Raw genomic sequence first — 18,723 nt, forward strand, 5'->3', positions numbered from 1 at the left:
CCAGTGGTTATTTCAGGAGTGTGTGTGTGTGCGCGCGCGCGCGCGCGGGCGCCCTGTGCCCATCTGGTTCTAATCCTGGGTATGGATCCACAACCCAACCCCACCCATCCCGTCTCTCCCTCGCATTCCTCATTCTATAAATAAATCCAGGTTCTTTGAGCTCTGTCATCCAAGGATACAATAGCAGTTGTTTGTTAAGAGAAATTTAAACTCAACACCAATACTGAGCCCAGCAAACCAGAAAATATGCTTCTGCTGATTTGGGTGGAAGGCCATCTCCAGTTTAGGAAGTTTGATGTGCCTATCATCATTGTCTGTTACCTTTGATCTCCTTTGGGGAGGGGAAGGCGGGAAAGAGAGGACCTCTCCGACCCTTGGATTTTTCTTTTAAGCAGAGGCTAATAAAACAAAGCGCAAACTGACTGTCCTGAGGAGTGTGCTCACATCGCTGTCCCGCAGATCATTCCACAGACCCCATGTCCCACCCCCTCTGGACAGACCTAGGAGTGGTGAGGGTGAGGGTTTGGGAGGTGTGGCGTGGTGGGGGCTTGTGTGGTTGTAGCGGCCGGCTTTCCTGAACCCCAGAGCGAGATACTCGAGATCTGAGCAGAGGGGAAAGTCATCTAAGAGGCTGCTGCTTTACAAGGTCTGGGCACAGAGCTGCCCCTCCCTTCCTCCCTGAAGTTTGCATGAAGTGCACGTTAGGCTGTAATTAGGGGATCTGGGAGGAGAACTTTCCTGGTGACGCTTTGCTTTTCTTCTGCTCTTGGTGAGAAAGTGCCTCCTTCTTCCCAGGATCAGGACCTCTGCCATCCAGCGCCACAAAGAGACATTCTGCGCGCGCACACACACACACACACACACACACACACACTCTCACACTCGCCCAGAGACAAACTTAAGGTGAGGAGAAAGAGCGCTAGCTTCACTTGATCTCCAGCTTCCAACTTAAGCAGAACTTGAGAGCATCCGAACTCCTGGATTTCAGGACAAGGTAAAACTTGCAAAAATTTTTCCCCTCTTTTGGTTATACCTTTGTGCCTTTAAGATTTCAAAGGGCAATACACATGTAATGTATATATATACATTATACAAATTTTATTGTTTTGTTTTGAATTTAACTTTCATTTGAATTTAATATGACACCTCAACTTTTTAAAAAGTTTCATATTGTCGGATAAAATATTTCACTACAATAAACAGGCTCGGTTTAGAATTGGCGACAGAATTAACTATAGTACGCTGGCTTCTGCTAGCGTTACTGCAAATCTGGTAGTGTCATGGTGTCCAAGTGGTGACTTTTCCATCTGTATTTTAACAACCATTTTTATAGCACCTGAGATGAAAAAAAGGATAGTATAGGCTGAAGGGAAAGGTGAGGAATGGGAATGTCCAGCCAGGCTTATGAATTTTGTGTTAGAGAATATATAGGGTTATGTGGAAAAGAAAGTTACTTTAAGGCATAGGTAATACTTGTTAGATTAATAATCTTAGAAATGTTGCTGGTTTTGGCCCAGGCTTCTCCAGCTAATTATGAAATTAACATCATAGAATAATGATGTATTTCATATATACGATGATGTTGATGGATAATTTTAATGCACTGAAGAGAATTTATAGTCATAGTTAAGATTACTTTTAAAAGTTGCTTAAAGAAATTATTTATATGTTGAGACTGTTCACCACCAAAACAAACCTAAACTTGTTTGGGCTTCGATTAAGTAGTTTTCTTCCATTGAATGTGACTGTTGTGTTCAAAATAAGATGGCTTATTAATTTGAGAATAAGTTGCTTTATTTTCATTTATCACTGGAAAAATACACAGAGTGGCCAGTACATTTGGGAATTTTTAGGGTGGAAAGTGTTCCTGTGCATGTTCCAGTGTGATGTCATAAAATCAAACATACTGGCTGGCTTCTTGGAAGCTAATAGTTCTTAAGAAATTAAGGCTCTGGATTAATTTATAAATGAATGTAATATTTATTCATTACAAGTACAGTTTCTGGTAACTATTTCTATGTGATTATTTCTGTGTACTAAATTTGCAGAGATTTTATACACATTTCAGTCATTTCAGTATTTTAATGGAATGAGAATATTGTTCTATCAAAGGTATATCATAGTAGTTATCGTTGGAGAATTTTTAATGTGATATGATTCATAATTCTTACATCAGTTACCAAATTCCATTTACTTACAAAAATGAAAGTTTTCCTTCCATTCAGTAAAATATAATGTATACCAAAGGACTCTTCAGAGATTAGCTTTAGTCTTTAGCCACTTTTATGCTACTCATTTTAAAAAATTTAATTGTTTCAGCTAAGAAATGAATTTATATTTTTGTTGATGACCTCTTCCACTAAATTGGAAACAGCTTAAAAACAGAACTAGATAAGAAGTAATTTTGCTTAAGGCTAATTAAATGAACAAGAGATAACCAACAACCTCTACAGACCACTGGTCTACAGGAGGAATGTACCCAGAGGCCAGTATTCTCAACAGGAATGCCTGATGGGCCTGGGTTTTCTATGAGAAATGAGAAGGTGGGAAAACGTTATGTTCTTATTTATAAAATGAGCCATTTATTTTCAGCAAGGCCCTGTCTCTCAGAAGAATGACTGACACTGTAATTTAGAAGTACTGAAGAGACTTTCACAGAGAAGAATCAATTCATTATATCCCTAGTGGTTTCACTTCCTTTTCCTTCCTTTGGGAGCAAGTAACACATCCAGGATAAATACATTCAGATTACGCAGAAGGATACTTTATGGGTAAACGGTCTACTAAACAATCCTACCTTTTAGCATCTTGGGTGTGGAATATTGGTATTTTCTGAACAGTTGAAGAAGTCTTTTGAATCTTAAGATAGTAATGCACTTCATCTTTGTAAAGATGAACAAGAGTTATATTCAGAAAATGACTCCCTTCTCTAGAAGATACTAGTTTTCTTTTTCACTTCTTTTTGCCCCATACACATTTTATTTTTCAGAGTGCATTTTTAAGATAATGGTATCTCACCAGTTAAAATTCTGACAGAATACAAGGCAAACTTGAAAATAACTTTGACAATGCTTCAGATTAATTTTCTGACATCCTGCAGCCATGATTAGTAACCATAGTACTTAGGCTATGTCATTTAAGTATACTCAGCCTGTCATTTAAAGGTAACAAAATGCTGTTGGGAGAAGTAGGAAAGGATGGAAACCTGAACATACTTAGGATTTTAATCAATAGTGTTTAAGGAGTATTAGAGGAAACAGCTGGTTAAACAATTATTAGGAGTAGAGAGGACGAGGTGGTATAAATTAATAATGCATCTCTTTATTTACACTATGAATGGGAGGGTCTGTGGTGGTTAACTGTGTGAAGCATGGTCCCTGTGTGCCACCTAGTGGATATGTCAAATAAGGCTTTCTCACCGGCTTCTTAAACTACTCTTGACTCCTTTGGTTGACGTTTGTTGAACATTAACTACGTGCCAGACATTGGGATAGGTGCTCAGGGTAGAAAATAAAGCAAGTGATGTTTATATAAGTTAAAAATTAAGGTACAACTCAACAGTTTATGAAATCCCTAGTGATTGTATTTAAGATCACTTTACTCTTTATTGGATACTTTACCATTAACTTTCTGCCTCCACAAGGATATAGCTTCATAACTGCAACTCACTTCTAATATAGGATTTGTTTTAGACAGACAGGTCATGGAATTGTTCAAGGAATAGTGGAAAGCGTTTGACCATCTTAAATCACTGTTCCTTCTGTAACGTTTAGTGTTACTGAATTTAGTTGGGTAAACAACCACTAGCTTCAAAGGTTACCACACAGCTGCACATTGAGTTTCATATTCTTTGATTATTTCATCAAATTGAAAAGGATAGTAGTACAAGTTGTTTTTGAGTAATGAGGTCTATTTTATAAAATACTGCTCTCAAACGCTAATACTTAGCATGTAAAACAACTTCATCTATACTTGTTGTTCCCATGGAGTTTTGAAGCAGGAACCTAGCTTCCATTAAGTTGATCTAATAGAAAAAAAATCCTAGACAAAAACAATTACTTGGGAAACCACCACTTGAAGGAAGTATTAGGATACCATAGAAGATTTAAAGATTCATCCACTTGAGTATTGTACTGAGAGCTTTAAAAATCTTTTCTTTAAAAGATAAATGAATTATTACTCCAATTAGCTCTTTGCAAGATATGTGACAATTGCAACAGTTCTCAGGAAAATCAGTATGAATCAAGACAAGTTGTGAAATTCATATAGGAAGGTAAAATGCCTCAGTAGAGAAAAATGATGAATTTGTTACTTGGGGAGTTTTTCAGGTGTAATCCACAAATAAATTTAAGGCTGCTGTTGTGGAATGGAAGTTTCCTCTTTAGAAGCGTTTGGTTTTTGTATGGCAGGGAAACCCACGCAGTGAAAGAAGGAGACCTGCCCATTAAGTTGTTTTTCATTAATATCACAAAATTATAACCTGTGTTGATTGGAAGTACTGTTTGGAATTAGCACATCAATCATATAAAATAAAGCAGATTATTTTAAGCTTTATTTCCAATAGATCATTATCTATTGGGAAAGAAAAAAAACCACTTTCTGTTAATAATTTCATGGGATCATCCTTGTGATTTAGAATGAATTGCATACTCATTCTAGTGAGAGAGTTAGCGAGAGACTGCCTAAAAGAGGTCCTTAAAGTAGAAGTTTAATCATGGACTTTTCTAGTTTTTTTTCTTTTTTTTTTTTTATCCTTGAGATGAAGTCTCACTCTGTTACCCAGGGAGGGGGTACAATGGCGTGATCTTGGCTCACTGCAACCACCACTTCCCAGGTTCAAGCGATTCTCCTGCCTCAGCCTCTCGAGTATCTGAGACTACAAGCGTGTGTCACCATGCCTGGCTAATTTTTGTATTTTTAGTAGGGACAGGGTTTCGCCATGTTGGCCAGGTTGGTCTCGAACTCCTGACCTCAGGTGATCCACCCGCCTCAGCCTCCCAAAGTACTGGGATTACAGGCATGAGCCACCATGCCCGGCCTTCTTCTAAAGTCTTCTACCATGTTACAAGAAGTTTTAATGATTTTGGATGACTTAAGGATACTAGACAAGAACAAACTTTACAAGAGAAAACCAGTCAAGCTCTCTGAAATGGTCTGATGCTTACAGTTACATTGCCCTTGCTCCACATAATAACTCCTCCCACTGATAGAGACATAGAAGGGGATAACTGGTACTAAGAGTTTTTAGCTATGCATCCCAGAGATAGCCAGAATTTAAGTATCAAATGTTGCTGACTATTTTGAGAATCCATTGATTGTTTTACAGCTTAACAGGGGTGACACCTGAGATCAGGGTATTGCTATAAGGCCAGGAGACTATTTACAAAACAAAAAGAAAAATTCAGAGTGAAAATATCTTGGAAAACTTACTAAAGTTAAAGGACTGGTTCTCCATCTGTTCAAGACAACAGAAATTTTCCCTTCTGCCCAATCTAACATCCAAAAAGAACACAATTTACTCTATTGCTTACTAAGTTCCAATTACTATAATATTCAATTCAATTAAATAATATTCAAATTATGTTTATGGTAAGTCTGGATTTCCCTAAGCCTTTCACCAAGTCTTATGGATAATCCGTGGTTTTGTCTTCATTCATACTCTGTGAATTTTTTTTCATTTTTACTCTGTTATTTTGAATTTGGGGGATCGTCTCATTTGATCATTCACTTGTTCGTTTGTTTATTCAACAAAAATGTATTGAGCACTGGCTGTTTACCAGGCACTGTGCTAGTGCCATCTGCTCCCCCTCACTTTACACTGTGAAAGTCCATTCTAAAATAATCAGAAAGTCAAAACTGATGTCATCAACCTGAAATGTTACAAGGTCCTGAAGTGTACTTTGAGTAACAAAAATAACCAAAAAGTTCTCGCCTCATAGTTTTGGTATTAAGAAAATTTTGAGCATGCATTTTTAAAACTTATTTTCCCTTGTGTGCGAACGCTGAGCTGAGTGGATAAGAGCTTTGTTTCTTGGTTGTATGGACACAGATGGGCCTGGAAAGGCAGCTCTGACACTCCAGAACCCCAGGAGGCCTAGGGTTCCAATAACATGTCTACTTGGATGGACAGGAAACGCAAAAATGCATTTGCACGCAGAATTGTTGTCCACCAGTTTGAAACTAAAATTCAGATTAAGCAAGAACGATGTAGTGCTTACCATTTGCACCAGGCAGGCACCATGCTAGGTGTTGCATAGTAATTGGTTCAAGGAGTTCACAAACCAGTGGAGGAGACAGATGGGTACACATCATGAATCACTAGTAAAATTTGCCAAGTAGGTGAAATTTGCCTTCCTAATTTCCTGGCTCCCTTTCTTTGCGTTTACCCAGGCGTTCTAACCCCTCTATCTCATAAAGAGACTCCTGCTCTCTACCCCTGCATCCCAGAGAATCTGATAGTTCTCTGGTTTATTGATTTCTTGATTACACTTAATTGTGAATGAAGTTCACTCATGCATTACACTTAAGTGTGAATGAGTTTCACTCCTGCATTTACATTTTAAGTCCTTTATTTCTTTAAAGTAAATGTTTTGTTTTCTGTAAAAAGAATTTAAAACATCTGGGAGCCTTTCCATCCTTACACCAAAGGGTGTCATTAAGCCTGATTCAATCCCCCAAGGTCTTCAGCCTTTCAGTTATCCCCACTCCTTGTGTGAGAACACACGGATTCCCTCAAGGCCTGTTTCCAGAAATTTGAAGGACCATATTAACTACTGGCTCCTTTTAGCTGAGCCTGATCAACCTGTTCTTCCACCTCCCCTCTTCCCTTTGCCCCAAGGGGCTTCCAACATCCATCCTGTGTTAACATTCCTGTTCACTCTGCCTTAACCTCTGCTCTAGATCCCCTCAGCCCTTCATGACAGTGCTTCAGCTGTGGCCCCTGGACAGGTAGTGCATCCATAACTTCTTAAGTTCTACAATTTTGAGCCCTTATGCCACCCCAAATATCCAGGTTTCATGGGGTGGGGGGGGGAGCAGTGAGAATCCACATACTTGGTCCAAGAATTCCTCAAAGTCGTGGAGATGAAAAAGGAATATGCATAGGAGAAGCAAAGGAATCAGTCATCATGTTGAAAATATGGGTCAAAGCCAACATCTTTTAAAAATATTTGCTCAGGTACCTAAGTACAATAAAATTGTTTTCAGAGACATTTCAGCATTGATGCTGATCTTAGCTTCTGGAAAACTAACTACGAAAAAAAGAAAATAGTGAAAATCTGCTTTGGCTTTATAAAAGTGACATGAATCAGAGTCATTTGTTTAAATATCTTCTCATAAACATAACTTTATGTTTAATTAGCATACAGCATACTCATAGCCATATTTTATTAAGTATTTCACTAATTCATGTAAGTTTTTTTTTTTAAATTATACCCCATTAGATTATGCTACCATCGTTTGGTGCTGTCGTAAGATATTGTTCTGATCTTACAACATAAGGATGTGCTTACAGCTTATTACATTTTTAGGACTGATGACCCTGATTTACACAGGTGATTTCCTTCCCTGTCTTTCCAGCAGCCTAGAGGAGAGGGGTCATTAGCCTGCATTATTCACCCGGCTTGGAGATACAAATGCCTGACATCCTGTTGCCGCTGTTGGTGTCCAGCATAGTGCTGAACATGGGGCTTCACGGGTGTCCTGACTTTCTATCCCAAGTGCCTATATTTCAGATGCCTGAATACCTCCAAACCCAAGCCATTCCCCAGCTCTGTTTTTATTTCCTTATGTCTTTTCTTATCCATCAATGTTGTTAAACTTATAAACTCTTTTAAGATGTAAATGATAATCACTACAGTATAAAATTAATCATGTAAATAAAATTAATTGTTAATTTCAGTACATCTCTAAATTTAAGGAAAGCAAGACTAGAGGGGAGAAACCAGTTTAGAGATCATTGAAACAGTGTAGGCATGATTGAATGAGGGTGCATTGACTGGATGTGGACGAGAAGTCTGAGATAGTGTGACAGTTTTAAGGATGGATGATTACATGAGGAGGGATGCAATTGACTAAGATTAGGAATATAGAAGAATAGAAGTTTCTGGGAGCAATGATTAGTCTAATTCAGGAAGAAGTGACAACAGGACAGCCAAAAACTCATAGGAGTTGAATGTACATTTCTTAAGTACAGGGGAGAAGTCATGGCTGGAAATGGAGATTTGGAAGACTCTGACATTAAAATGGTAGTTGAAAATCATCTGGAAGAGAAGAGGGGATCTATCATCCCAGGGATATACTAAGGGAGAAGCAGTTAACCAAGAACTGAAACCCAGGAAAAAATTAGTAAGAATGAGTTTTGACATTATTTATGCATGAATTTAACTTTTTATTTTATTAACTATAAATGTCCACTGAGTTGGATAACAGCAATGTTCATTAATCCTTATATCTCACAGTCCTAGTCAGTCCTTTGCATATAGAAGGTGCCAGACATGTTTGCTGAATTAAAGGAAATTAAAATGGTATTTCCGTGCCTTGATGCCCTAATGACAGATTTTCATAATGATAACCCTGGGTAAGACCCCAAAATGTCTAGATTACAGTTGTTTATTGCATTTTGTCCAATACCGAACTAACTTTAAATATATGTTGTTGCATTTTGTTGTTTAAAAATCAGTAATCAATGTGTGGTGTAGATGGTAATTCACCAGAGTACTTGATTAACCATAGCCCATGTTGTTTAGTTTACCATATAAATTAATTTACCACAGAATGCAGACTAATTCAAGTCTATTTATAATTCTTTTTCTAGTTCCTTGATGCTGAAGACTTCTAAATCATTGGTTGAATTTGTAGTACATAATCTTGGATTTCTCTGGACTTCCTGGCAACTTCCTTTTTTTTTCCCCCAAATTCTCCTCCCCCCCTTAATAGGAATGCTAGATAAAACACAAAAAATAATTCAATAATTGAATAACTTTAGTTTAAGTATGTCCCCAATATTTCATGGGACATACTTATACCAAATAAATTCTTGTTTTTCTAAAGTTCAATTTTAACTGAATATTCTGTATTTTTTTTAACTAAACCTGGCAACCCTATCCCATACTTGAAGTTACTACAACTAGAATATGACAAACAAAAATCTTTTCATTAAATTTCTGAACACTCTCCTTCTACAGGTCAGTGAAAAAAGTTACAGATTTTATTTTACTAGTGAGATAGACATATTTAAAGGATCTAAATAAAATTGTTGAACTAAAATATATTAATCAAGATGCAAACTTACAGAGCATTTATAACTATGACATTATATACCCTATGTGCTAGTAATTATCCTGAGAATGCCATCAATGTATATTCATGATCATGTTTTTTATTCTAGCTAAAATATTTTAAAATAACGTACATAGTAGAAAATTAAACTTTTTATATGCTCCATTTTCAAGGCAGCAATAACGATAAAACAAAATAATCATTTTTAAATTCAGAACCACACACTCGGAAAAAATATATTTATAATGTACAACAGGTATAAATTCTAACTGCAGAATACCTGAAAGGATCTTGACCCTTGTTAATTACATGTTATGTTGTGGTTGTGCTGCCACCTTGTGACACTTTGAGGTATTACCCAATGTAAAAGTCCAGCTTGACCATTTGGCCAATGTTAACATGATTCCTCATCCTCACATGATTAATATTTTCACTTTATCCAAATTGCTGTATAATTTAATACAGAGAAAATAATTTCAAGTATGTAATGCAAATGTTTTCTGAGTCTGTCTGCAAATTAGTATATCATTCTTGAGTCAATCACTAAATTATAATTTATTCAGTACTGTCTGAATTTGTTTTATGGATAAATTTAGTTGTGTCTGTATGTATGTTCAGTTTACTTGACGTTTCAATCTGAATTTCCCATAGCTTCATGAACTTAACATTTCCAGAACTGAACTCATTATTTTCCTTTGACCAAGCCTAGTTCGTGTCATCTGTCTTTAAATATAAAGAAAATAAAATGTATTAGTCAAACCAGAACACTTTTAAGAGTCAAAGGGGATGGCTTACTAAGCATGATAACAAAAGGCATAAACAAAGACTGTTCCAAGCAAATCGGTCTCTTATGTATAATTTAAAAATATTTATAATAGCAATCACCCAAACTAGAAAATTTGTTATTCTCAACTAATTTGTTGTTCACTGTCCAGGGCAGTGAACTGGAATCTTTACCTCAGATTTTCTTCATTCCTCCTATCTATTCATTCCCTTTCATCTTCACGTCTTTCTTTGTTGTCCATAATACTTGCCAGCATTTTCCATGTCCTTGTTCTGTTGTTTGTAAAGGGATCTAACAAACAAAATCTTTTTTTCATGATGAATCTAACTGCCCCCTTCCTCCACACTTGCTCCAATTTTCTGGGAACTGCTAAGAAAAGTAAATATCACCCTGCAGAATGGGACAACTTTAGAACTTTATGGTACTTGATGTCAGCTGGATCTTTCATGCTATGTGGCAATTCTACCATATTTCTTAAATGTCCATTGTTTCTTGAGCTCCCTGTAGCAGATGTCCAAGCCTCTCTAATTCACAGTGAAAATAGAAGCCACCCTCTCATTGTCTTGCCTAAAATCAGCTTCTGATCTGTACCCCCAAAATATTATCTCTTTTTTCCTTTCTGTTAGAATAATTTTTTTTAAATCTCCTTTACCTCAAAGAGCCCAATGTGGATGTTGCCCCCGAGCTCTGGATCTCCTTTCCTCCGTTTTTCTTGGAGAAATCTCTATTTATTAGATCTATTCTCTCTTGTATTGTCAACCTCTCCCACTCTGTTAATTTTTCTTTTTTTCTTTTTTGAGATGGAATCTCACTCTGTCACCCAGACTGGAGTGCTATGGTGTGATCTCGACTCATTGAAACCTCTGCCTCCTGGGCTGGAGCAGTTTTCCTGTCTCCCCCTCCAGAGAAACTGGGACTACAGGCGACTGTCACCACACCCAGCTAATTTCTCTATTTTTAGTAGAGATGGGGTTTTGCCATGTTGGTCAGGCTGGTCTCGAAATCCTGACCTTAGGTCATCTACCCGCCTCTGCTTCCCAAAATGCTGGGATTACAGACGTGAGGCACCACGCTCAGCCTGTTTTTCTTATTGGCATTTCATTATAGTCAAGTCTTCTTTATCTTAAAAACATAAACCTTTTCTAATGTCACATACCTTCTATCAATCTTTCTCCTTTTCATGAGAGCCACTTTTTTTTCTGAACTACCTGTGTTCACTGTCTGTCTCCTCACCCCCATCCTCTCCTCAGCTTACTGTCATGTGCTTTCTCCCACAGCTACTCCATTGAAATGCTCCTCAGTGGGGTCAACAATGACTTTTTTTTTCAGTGCTTTCTTAGTGGCATTTTAATACTGGTGACCATGTTCCCTTCACAACAATCTCTACCCTGGGCTTTGTGACGTCATTCTTTCCTAGATTTCAGGCTTCTTTGGTTACTCTATCTCAGTCTCCATTTCAGGCTTCTAAAGAGAAGTCTACTGGCCTCTTGGCTGATTGTATTCCAATGGCTTCTGCCCAAGATGCTTGTCCCCACCCCACATATTCTCCCTGTGCACTTCCATCTATGCCAATGCATCACACTGCACTCAGCTATGTGCTGGCAACATCCACATCTTTTGATCTATCCAGACTTTCCTCCTGATTGTCTAAACCACCTCCACTAGCACATCTCACAAACGTGTCAAATTCCACAAGTCCATAAGGAACTTTTTCTTTCTCTTGAATTTGAACCACCCGAATTTTATCTAGTTTAGTAAATAGCACCATTTTCTGGGCACTCAGTTTTCAAAAACAGGGACATGGGAGTCATCCTATGGATTCTGTCTCATAAATATCTCTCTCCATTAGCATAACTCCTGCCCTTCATTATTATCCTTTCTTACTGAATTGCTGCAAACCTCACCCATCAGTCTCTATGCCTCCCATCTTGTTACTTTCTAATTTATTCCCTCACACTTTAGCTAGAGTCACTGTTCTAAAATGTAAATATGAAAATATTTCCCCACTTAAAGTGCTTCAATGTCTTTTCATTGCTGTGACAATGAGGTCCAAATTACTTTAAGTGATTTGCAAGGTTCTTAGTGACCTGGCTTGAGCTCTTAGCTGGAAAGCAGCCTCCTCTAAAATGACCCAACACAATATGCTCACTGTCTGGGCGATGGGATCAGTAGAAGTCCAAACCTCAGCATCATGCAGCATACCTTTGCAACAAACCTGCACATGTACTCCCTGAATCTAAAATAAAAATGGAAATTTTGTAAAATAATTAATTAAATAAAATTACCCAACATACTAGCTAACAGGATTCAATGACCAAAAAGAGCCAAGATAGCAAAACAGAAAATAGAAATAGACCAATAGGAGATGTAAATATTAGACTTTTCAGACATAGGCTTTATGTGATTAATATGTTTAAGAAATTAGATTATTTTTAGGAAAGCATTTTGACTTTTATTTACTGTGTAAAAAGAACATTTGCCCAATATGAAAATAAGTTAGGCAATACAGAAAAATACAAGCATACTACTTACACATTTAGTTAGTTGAATTCCAGATATCTCTGTGAGTTTAGAGAAATACATGGCTAGGAAGATAAACTGGACTGAGCACAGTGGCTCACGCCTGTAATCCCAGCACTTTGGGAGATCTGGGGTTCAAGATCAGCCTGAACAACATGGTGAAACCCGTCTCTGCTAAAAATACAAAATAAAAAATTATAGGGCATAGTGGCACATGCCTGTAGTCCCAGCTACTCAGGAGACTGAGGCAGGAGAATAGCTTGAATGTGGGAGGCAAAGGTTGCAGTGAGCTGAGATCACCCCACTGCACTCCAGCTTGGGTGACAGAGACTGTGTCAAAAAAAGGAAAGAAGGAAGGAAGGAAGGAAGGGAGGGAGGGAGGGAGGGAGGGAGGGAGGGAAAGTGAAAGAAAGAAAGAAAGAAAGAAAGAAAGAAAGAAAGAAAGAAAGAAAGAAAGAAAGAAAGAAAGAAAGAAAGAAAGAAAGAAAGAAAGAACTGATAATTTTAGATATTTTATAGAAATGTTTTCATACTCCTCCTGCTGTTTCAAAGTATAAATACTTTTAATGTAACAGAAGGAAGAGTATCTACTATGTAACTAGTAGATACTAGTTGAATACTTATTCTAATTTAGAATACATTTTTTAACTTTTATTTTAGGTTCAGGGATACATGTAAAAGTTTGTGATATAGGTACTCGTGTCGTGGGGGTTAGTTATACAGATTATTTCATCATCCAGATATTAAGCCCAGTACCTAATTGTTACTTTTTCTGCTCTTTTCCCTCTTCCCAACCTCCACCCTCAACTAGACCCCATTGTCTAATGTTCCCTTCTTATAGTTCATGAGTTCTCATCATTTAGCTCCTACTTATAAGTGGGGACATATAGTATTTGGTTTTCTTTTCCTGTGTTAATTTGCTAAGGATAATGGCCTCCAGCTCCATCCAAATTCCCACAGAAGACATGATCTTGTTCTTTTTTATGGCTGTATAATATTCCATGGTGTATATGTATCCCATTTTCTTTATTTAATCTGTCATTAATGGGCATTTAGGTTGATTTCATGTCTTTGCTATTGTCAATAGAGCTGCAGTGAACATACGTGTGCATGTATCTTTATGGTAGAATGATTTATATTCCTCTGAGTTATACCCAGTACTGGGATTGCTGGGTAGAATGATAGCTCTGCTGTAGCTCTCTGAGGAGTCATCATACTGCTTTCCACAATGTTTGAACTAACTTACACTCCCGCCAACAGTGTATAAGTGTTCCCTTTCCTCCACAACCACACCAGCATGTGTTACTTTCTGACTTAATAATAGCCATTCTGACTATGTGAGATGGTATCTTATCGTAGTTTTGATTTGCATTTCTGTAACGACCAGTGATATTGAGCTTTTTAACATATGTTTGTTGGCCACATGTACGCCTTCTTTGGAAAAGTCTGTTCACGTCCTTTGCCCACTCTTAAATGGGATTGTTTGTTTTTCTCTTGTAAATTTGTTTAAGTTCTTACAGATGTATAGTTTGCAAACATTTTCTCCCATTCTGTAGGTTGTTTGCTCTGTTGACAGTTTATTTTTCTATGCAGAAGCTCTTAAGTTTAAATGGATCCCATTTCTCAAATTTTGCTTTTGTTGTGATTGCTTTTGGTGTCTTTGTCATGATATCTTTGCCTGTTCCTGTTTCCAGGATGGTATTGCCTTGATTATCTTTCAGGGTTTTTACAGTTTTTAGTTTTACATTTAAGTCTTTAATTAATCTTGAGTTGATTTTTGTATATGGCTTAAGGAAGAGATCCAGCTTCAATCTTCTGCATATCACTAGCCAGTTATCCCAGCACCACTTGTAGAGGGAGTCTTTTACCCATTGCTTGTTTTTGTCAGCTTTATCAAAGATCAGATGGTCATAGGTGGGTGGTCTTGTTTCGGGACTTTCTATCCTGTTCCACTGGGCTATGTGCCTGTTTTTGTACCAATACTTTGCTGTTTTGGTTACTGTAGCCCTGTAGTGTAGTTTGAAGGTGGGTGATGTGATGCTTCCAGCTTTCTTGTTTTTCCTTAGGACTCTCTTGGCTATTTGGGCTCTTTTTTGGTTCCATACGAATTTTAAAATAGTTTTTTCTAGTTCTGTAAAGAATGTCACTGGTAGTTTGATAGGAATAGCATTGAATCTGTAAATTGCTTTAGGCCCTAGGTCATTTTAATGATATTGCTTCTTCCTATCCATAAGCATGGGAGGGATATTTTTCTATTTGTTTGTGTATTCTCCGATTTCTTTGAGCAGTGTCTTGTAATCCTCACCATAGAAATCTTTAACCTCCCTGGTTAGCCATAATCCTAGGTACTTTATTCTTTTTGTGGCAGTTTTGAATGGGATTGTGTTTCTGATTGGGCTCTTGGCTTGGCTCCTGGTGGTGTATAGGAATGCTAGTGATTTTTGTGTGTTTATTTTGTATCCTGAAACTTTGCTGAAGTTATCAGCTGAAGGAGTTTTTGAGCCAGGACTATAGGGTTTTCTAGATATAGAAAGTCATCTACAAACATAAATAATTTGACTTCCTCTCTTCCGATATGAATTCCCTTTATTTCTTTCTCTTGCTTGATTGCTGTGGCTAGGACTTCCAACACTATGTTAAATAAAAGTGGTGAGAGAGGGCATCCTTGTTTTATGCTGGTTTTCAAAGGGAATGCTTCCAGCTTTTGCCCATTCAGTATAATGTTGACTGTAGGTTTGTCATAGATGGTTCTTACTTTTTGAGGTATGTTCCCTCAATACCTAGTTTATTGAGAGTTTTTAACATGAGGCGATGTGGAAATTTATTGAAAGGCTTTTCTCCATCTATTGAGATAATCATGTGGGTTTTGTCTTTAGTTCTGTTTATGTGATGAATCACATTTATTGATTTGTATATGTTGAACCAACCTTGAATCGTGGGGACAAAGCCTACTTGAACATGATGGATTAGCTTTTCATGTGCTGCTAGATGCCGTTTTCAAGTATTTTGTTAGAGATTTTTGCATCAATGTTCACTAAGGACATTGGCCTAAAGTTTTTTGACGTTGTTGTTGTGTCTGTCAGGTTATGGTATCAGGATGATGCTGGCCTCATAGAATGAATTGGGGAGGAGTCCCTCCTTATCGATTTTTTGGAATGGTACAAGCTCTTTCTTGTACATCTGGTAGAATTTCGCTGTGAATCCATCTGGCTCTGGGCTTTTTTTTTTGGTTGGTAGGCTGTTTATTACTGATTCAATTTCAGAGCCTGTTTTTGGTCTTTTCAGGAATCAGTTCTTCCAGGTTTAGTCCTAGAAGGGTGCATGTTTCCAGAAATGTATCCATCTTTTCTAGGTTTTCTAGGTTGTGTGCATAGAGGTGTTCATAGTAGTTTCTAATGGTTGTTTTAATTAATATTTCTATGGAGTCAGTGGTAACATCCTCTTTGTCATTTCTAATTATGTTTATTTGGATATTCTCTCTTTTCTTCTTTATTAGCCTAGCTAGCAGTCTATCGTATTAATTTTTTCAAAAAATCAACTCCTAGATTTGTTGATCTTTTGAGTGTTTTTCTGTGTTTCAGTTTCCTTCAGTTTAGTTCTGATTTTGATTGTTTTTTGTCTTCTGCTAGCTTTGGGGTTGATTTATTCTTGCTTCCCTAATTCTTTCAGTTGTGATGTTAGTCATTAATTTGAAATCTTTCTAACTTTTTGATGTGAGCAATTAGTACTATGACTTTCCCTCTTAACACTGCCTTAGCTGTGTCCCAGAAATTCTGGTATGTTATGTCTTTGTTCTCATTAGTTTCAAATAACTTCATGATTTCTGCCTTTTATGCATTATTTACCCAAAAGTCATTCAGGAGCATGTTGTTTAATTTCCATGTAACTGCATGGTTTTGAACAATTTGCTTGCTTGCTTTGCCTTTTTTTTTTTTTTTTTTTTTGCAGAGTTTCACTCTTGTCACCCAGGCTGGAGTGTAATGGTGCAATCTCGGCTCACTGCAATCTCCGCCTTCCAGGTTCAAGTGATTCTCCTGCCTCAGCCACCCGAGTAGCTGGGATTACAGGTGCCCACCACCATGCCCAGCTAACTTTTGTATTTTTAGTAGAGACAGAGTTTTGTCATGTTGGCCAGGCTGGTCTTGAACTCCTGACCTCATGTAATCCACCTGCATCCGCCTCCCAAAGTGCCAGGATTACAGCCGTGAGCCACTGTGCCTGGCCAAACAATTTTCTTAGTTTTGACTTCTTTATTTATTGCAGTATGGTCTGAGAGTGTGTTTGGTATAATTTTGGTTCTTTTGCATTTGCTGAGCATTGTTTTATGCCTAATTATTGGCTGAGTTTTAGAATGTGCCATTCGTTGATGAGAAAAAAAATGTATATTCTGTTGTTTTCAGATGGACAGTTCTGTAGAGGTCTATCAGATCCATTTGGTCCAATGTTGAGTTCAGATCCTAAGTATCTTTGTTAATTTTCTGCCTTGACAATCTGTCTTAATACTGTCAGTGGAATGTTGAACTGTCCCACTATTACTGTGTTGGAGTCTTATGTCTCTTTGCAGGTCTCTAAGAATTTGCTTTATTAATCTGGGCGCTCCTATGTTGGGTGCATATATATTTAGGATAGTCAACTCTTCTTGGTGAATTGAACACCTTATATTATGTAATGCCCTTCTTTGTTAGTTTCTGATCTTTGTTAGTTTAAAGTCTGTTTGTCCGAAATTAGGATTGTATCTCCTGCTTTTTCCTGTTTTCCATTTGCTTGGTAGATTTTCTTCCATCCCTTTATTTTGAGCCTATGGGTGTCCTTACGTGTGAGGTATCTCTCTTGAAGGCAGTATACCATTAGGTCTTGCTTTTTAATCTAGTTTGCCACTCTATGCCTTTTAAGTGAGAAATTTATCCCATTTACATTCAAGGTTTGTATTGATTTATGTGGATTTGATCCTGTCATATTGTTAGCTGGTTGTTACCCTGACTTGTTTGTGTGGTTGCTTTACAGCGTCACTTGCCTGTATATTTAAGTGTGCTGTTGTATTAGCTAGTAGCAGTCTTCCCTTGCCATATTTAGTGCCCCTTTCAAGATCTCTTGTAAGACAAATCTGGTGGCAACGAACTCCCTAAACATTTGCATATCTGAAAAGGATCTTATTTCTTCTTCACTTTGGAAGCTTAGTTCGGCTGGACATAAAATTCTTAGTTGAAGTGTTTTTTTTGTTTGTTTGTTTTTTTGAGACTGTTGAATATAGGCACCCCAATCTCTTCTGGCTTGTAAGGTTTCTGCTGAGAGGTCTGCTGTTAGTATGATGGGCTTCCCTTTTCTAGGCGACTTTAACACTCTTTTTTTTCATTTCAATCTTGGAAAATCTGATGATTATGTGTCTTTAGGATGTTCTTCTTGTGTAGAAACTTGCAGAGGTTCTCTGTATTTCCTGAAGTCAACTGTGGCCTCTCTGGGCCTTTCCCAAAACTTGCCAGAGAGGCCAACAGTCAACTTCAGGAAATACAGAGACCCCCCGCCAGATTCTAGGATGATATCCTGAAATCTGCTTTCCAAGTTGTTGGCTTTCTCCCCGTCCCTTTCAGGAATGCCAGTGATTTGTAGATTTAGGTTTTTTTTTACATAATCTCGTACTTCTTGGAGGTTTTGTTCATTCTTCTTCACTCTTTTTTTCTTTGTAAGTCCTCGTAAGTCTGACTGTCTTATTTCAGAGAGCCAGTGTTCAAGTTCTGAGAATCTTCCCTCAGCTTGGTCTATTATGCTGATAATACTTATGAAAAATACAGATCACTTTACTAATTTGTATATCATCCTTGTGCAGGGGCCATGCTAATCATTCCAATTTTAGTGTGTGTGCTACTTAAGCAAGCACAGAAATTAGATATTAAAATAGAGAATTTTTGAAAAGAACTGGAAACTACAAAAAAAGCATTCAAATGGAAATTCTAGAACTAAAAACAATGTAATGACTAAAATTAAAAACTCAATACGTGAGTTTAGGAAAGTTTAGAAACATTGAGGAGATGATTAGTAAACTGGAAAATAGGTCTGACAAAAATAACCAGGCTAAAATCGGAGAGAAAAATGAAACTTCCAGGAGCAGGGGCTAGTGGTAGTAACAGACATGTGAAATATAG

The 18,723-nt window shown here is 37.4% G+C and overlaps 1 protein-coding gene and 1 pseudogene across 1 annotated transcript in view; one reads left to right on the forward strand and one right to left on the reverse strand.

Moving 5' to 3' along the window:
- Positions 1-615: 615 nt before the first annotated feature.
- HAPLN1 (hyaluronan and proteoglycan link protein 1) overlaps positions 616-18,723 on the forward strand; it is an 84,937-nt gene continuing 66,829 nt past the window's right edge. Inside the window, exon 1 of the mRNA XM_007977427.3 lies at positions 616-994. The gene's annotated coding sequence lies outside the window, so the exon portion shown is untranslated. The remainder of the gene's footprint in view (positions 995-18,723) is intronic.
- On the reverse strand, positions 18,363-18,458 carry LOC119618384 (U6 spliceosomal RNA; annotated as a pseudogene).

The sequence above is a fragment of the Chlorocebus sabaeus genome, chromosome 4 (genome assembly GCF_047675955.1).
Source record: "Chlorocebus sabaeus isolate Y175 chromosome 4, mChlSab1.0.hap1, whole genome shotgun sequence".
In the NCBI taxonomy this organism is placed as follows: Eukaryota; Metazoa; Chordata; class Mammalia; order Primates; family Cercopithecidae; genus Chlorocebus; species Chlorocebus sabaeus.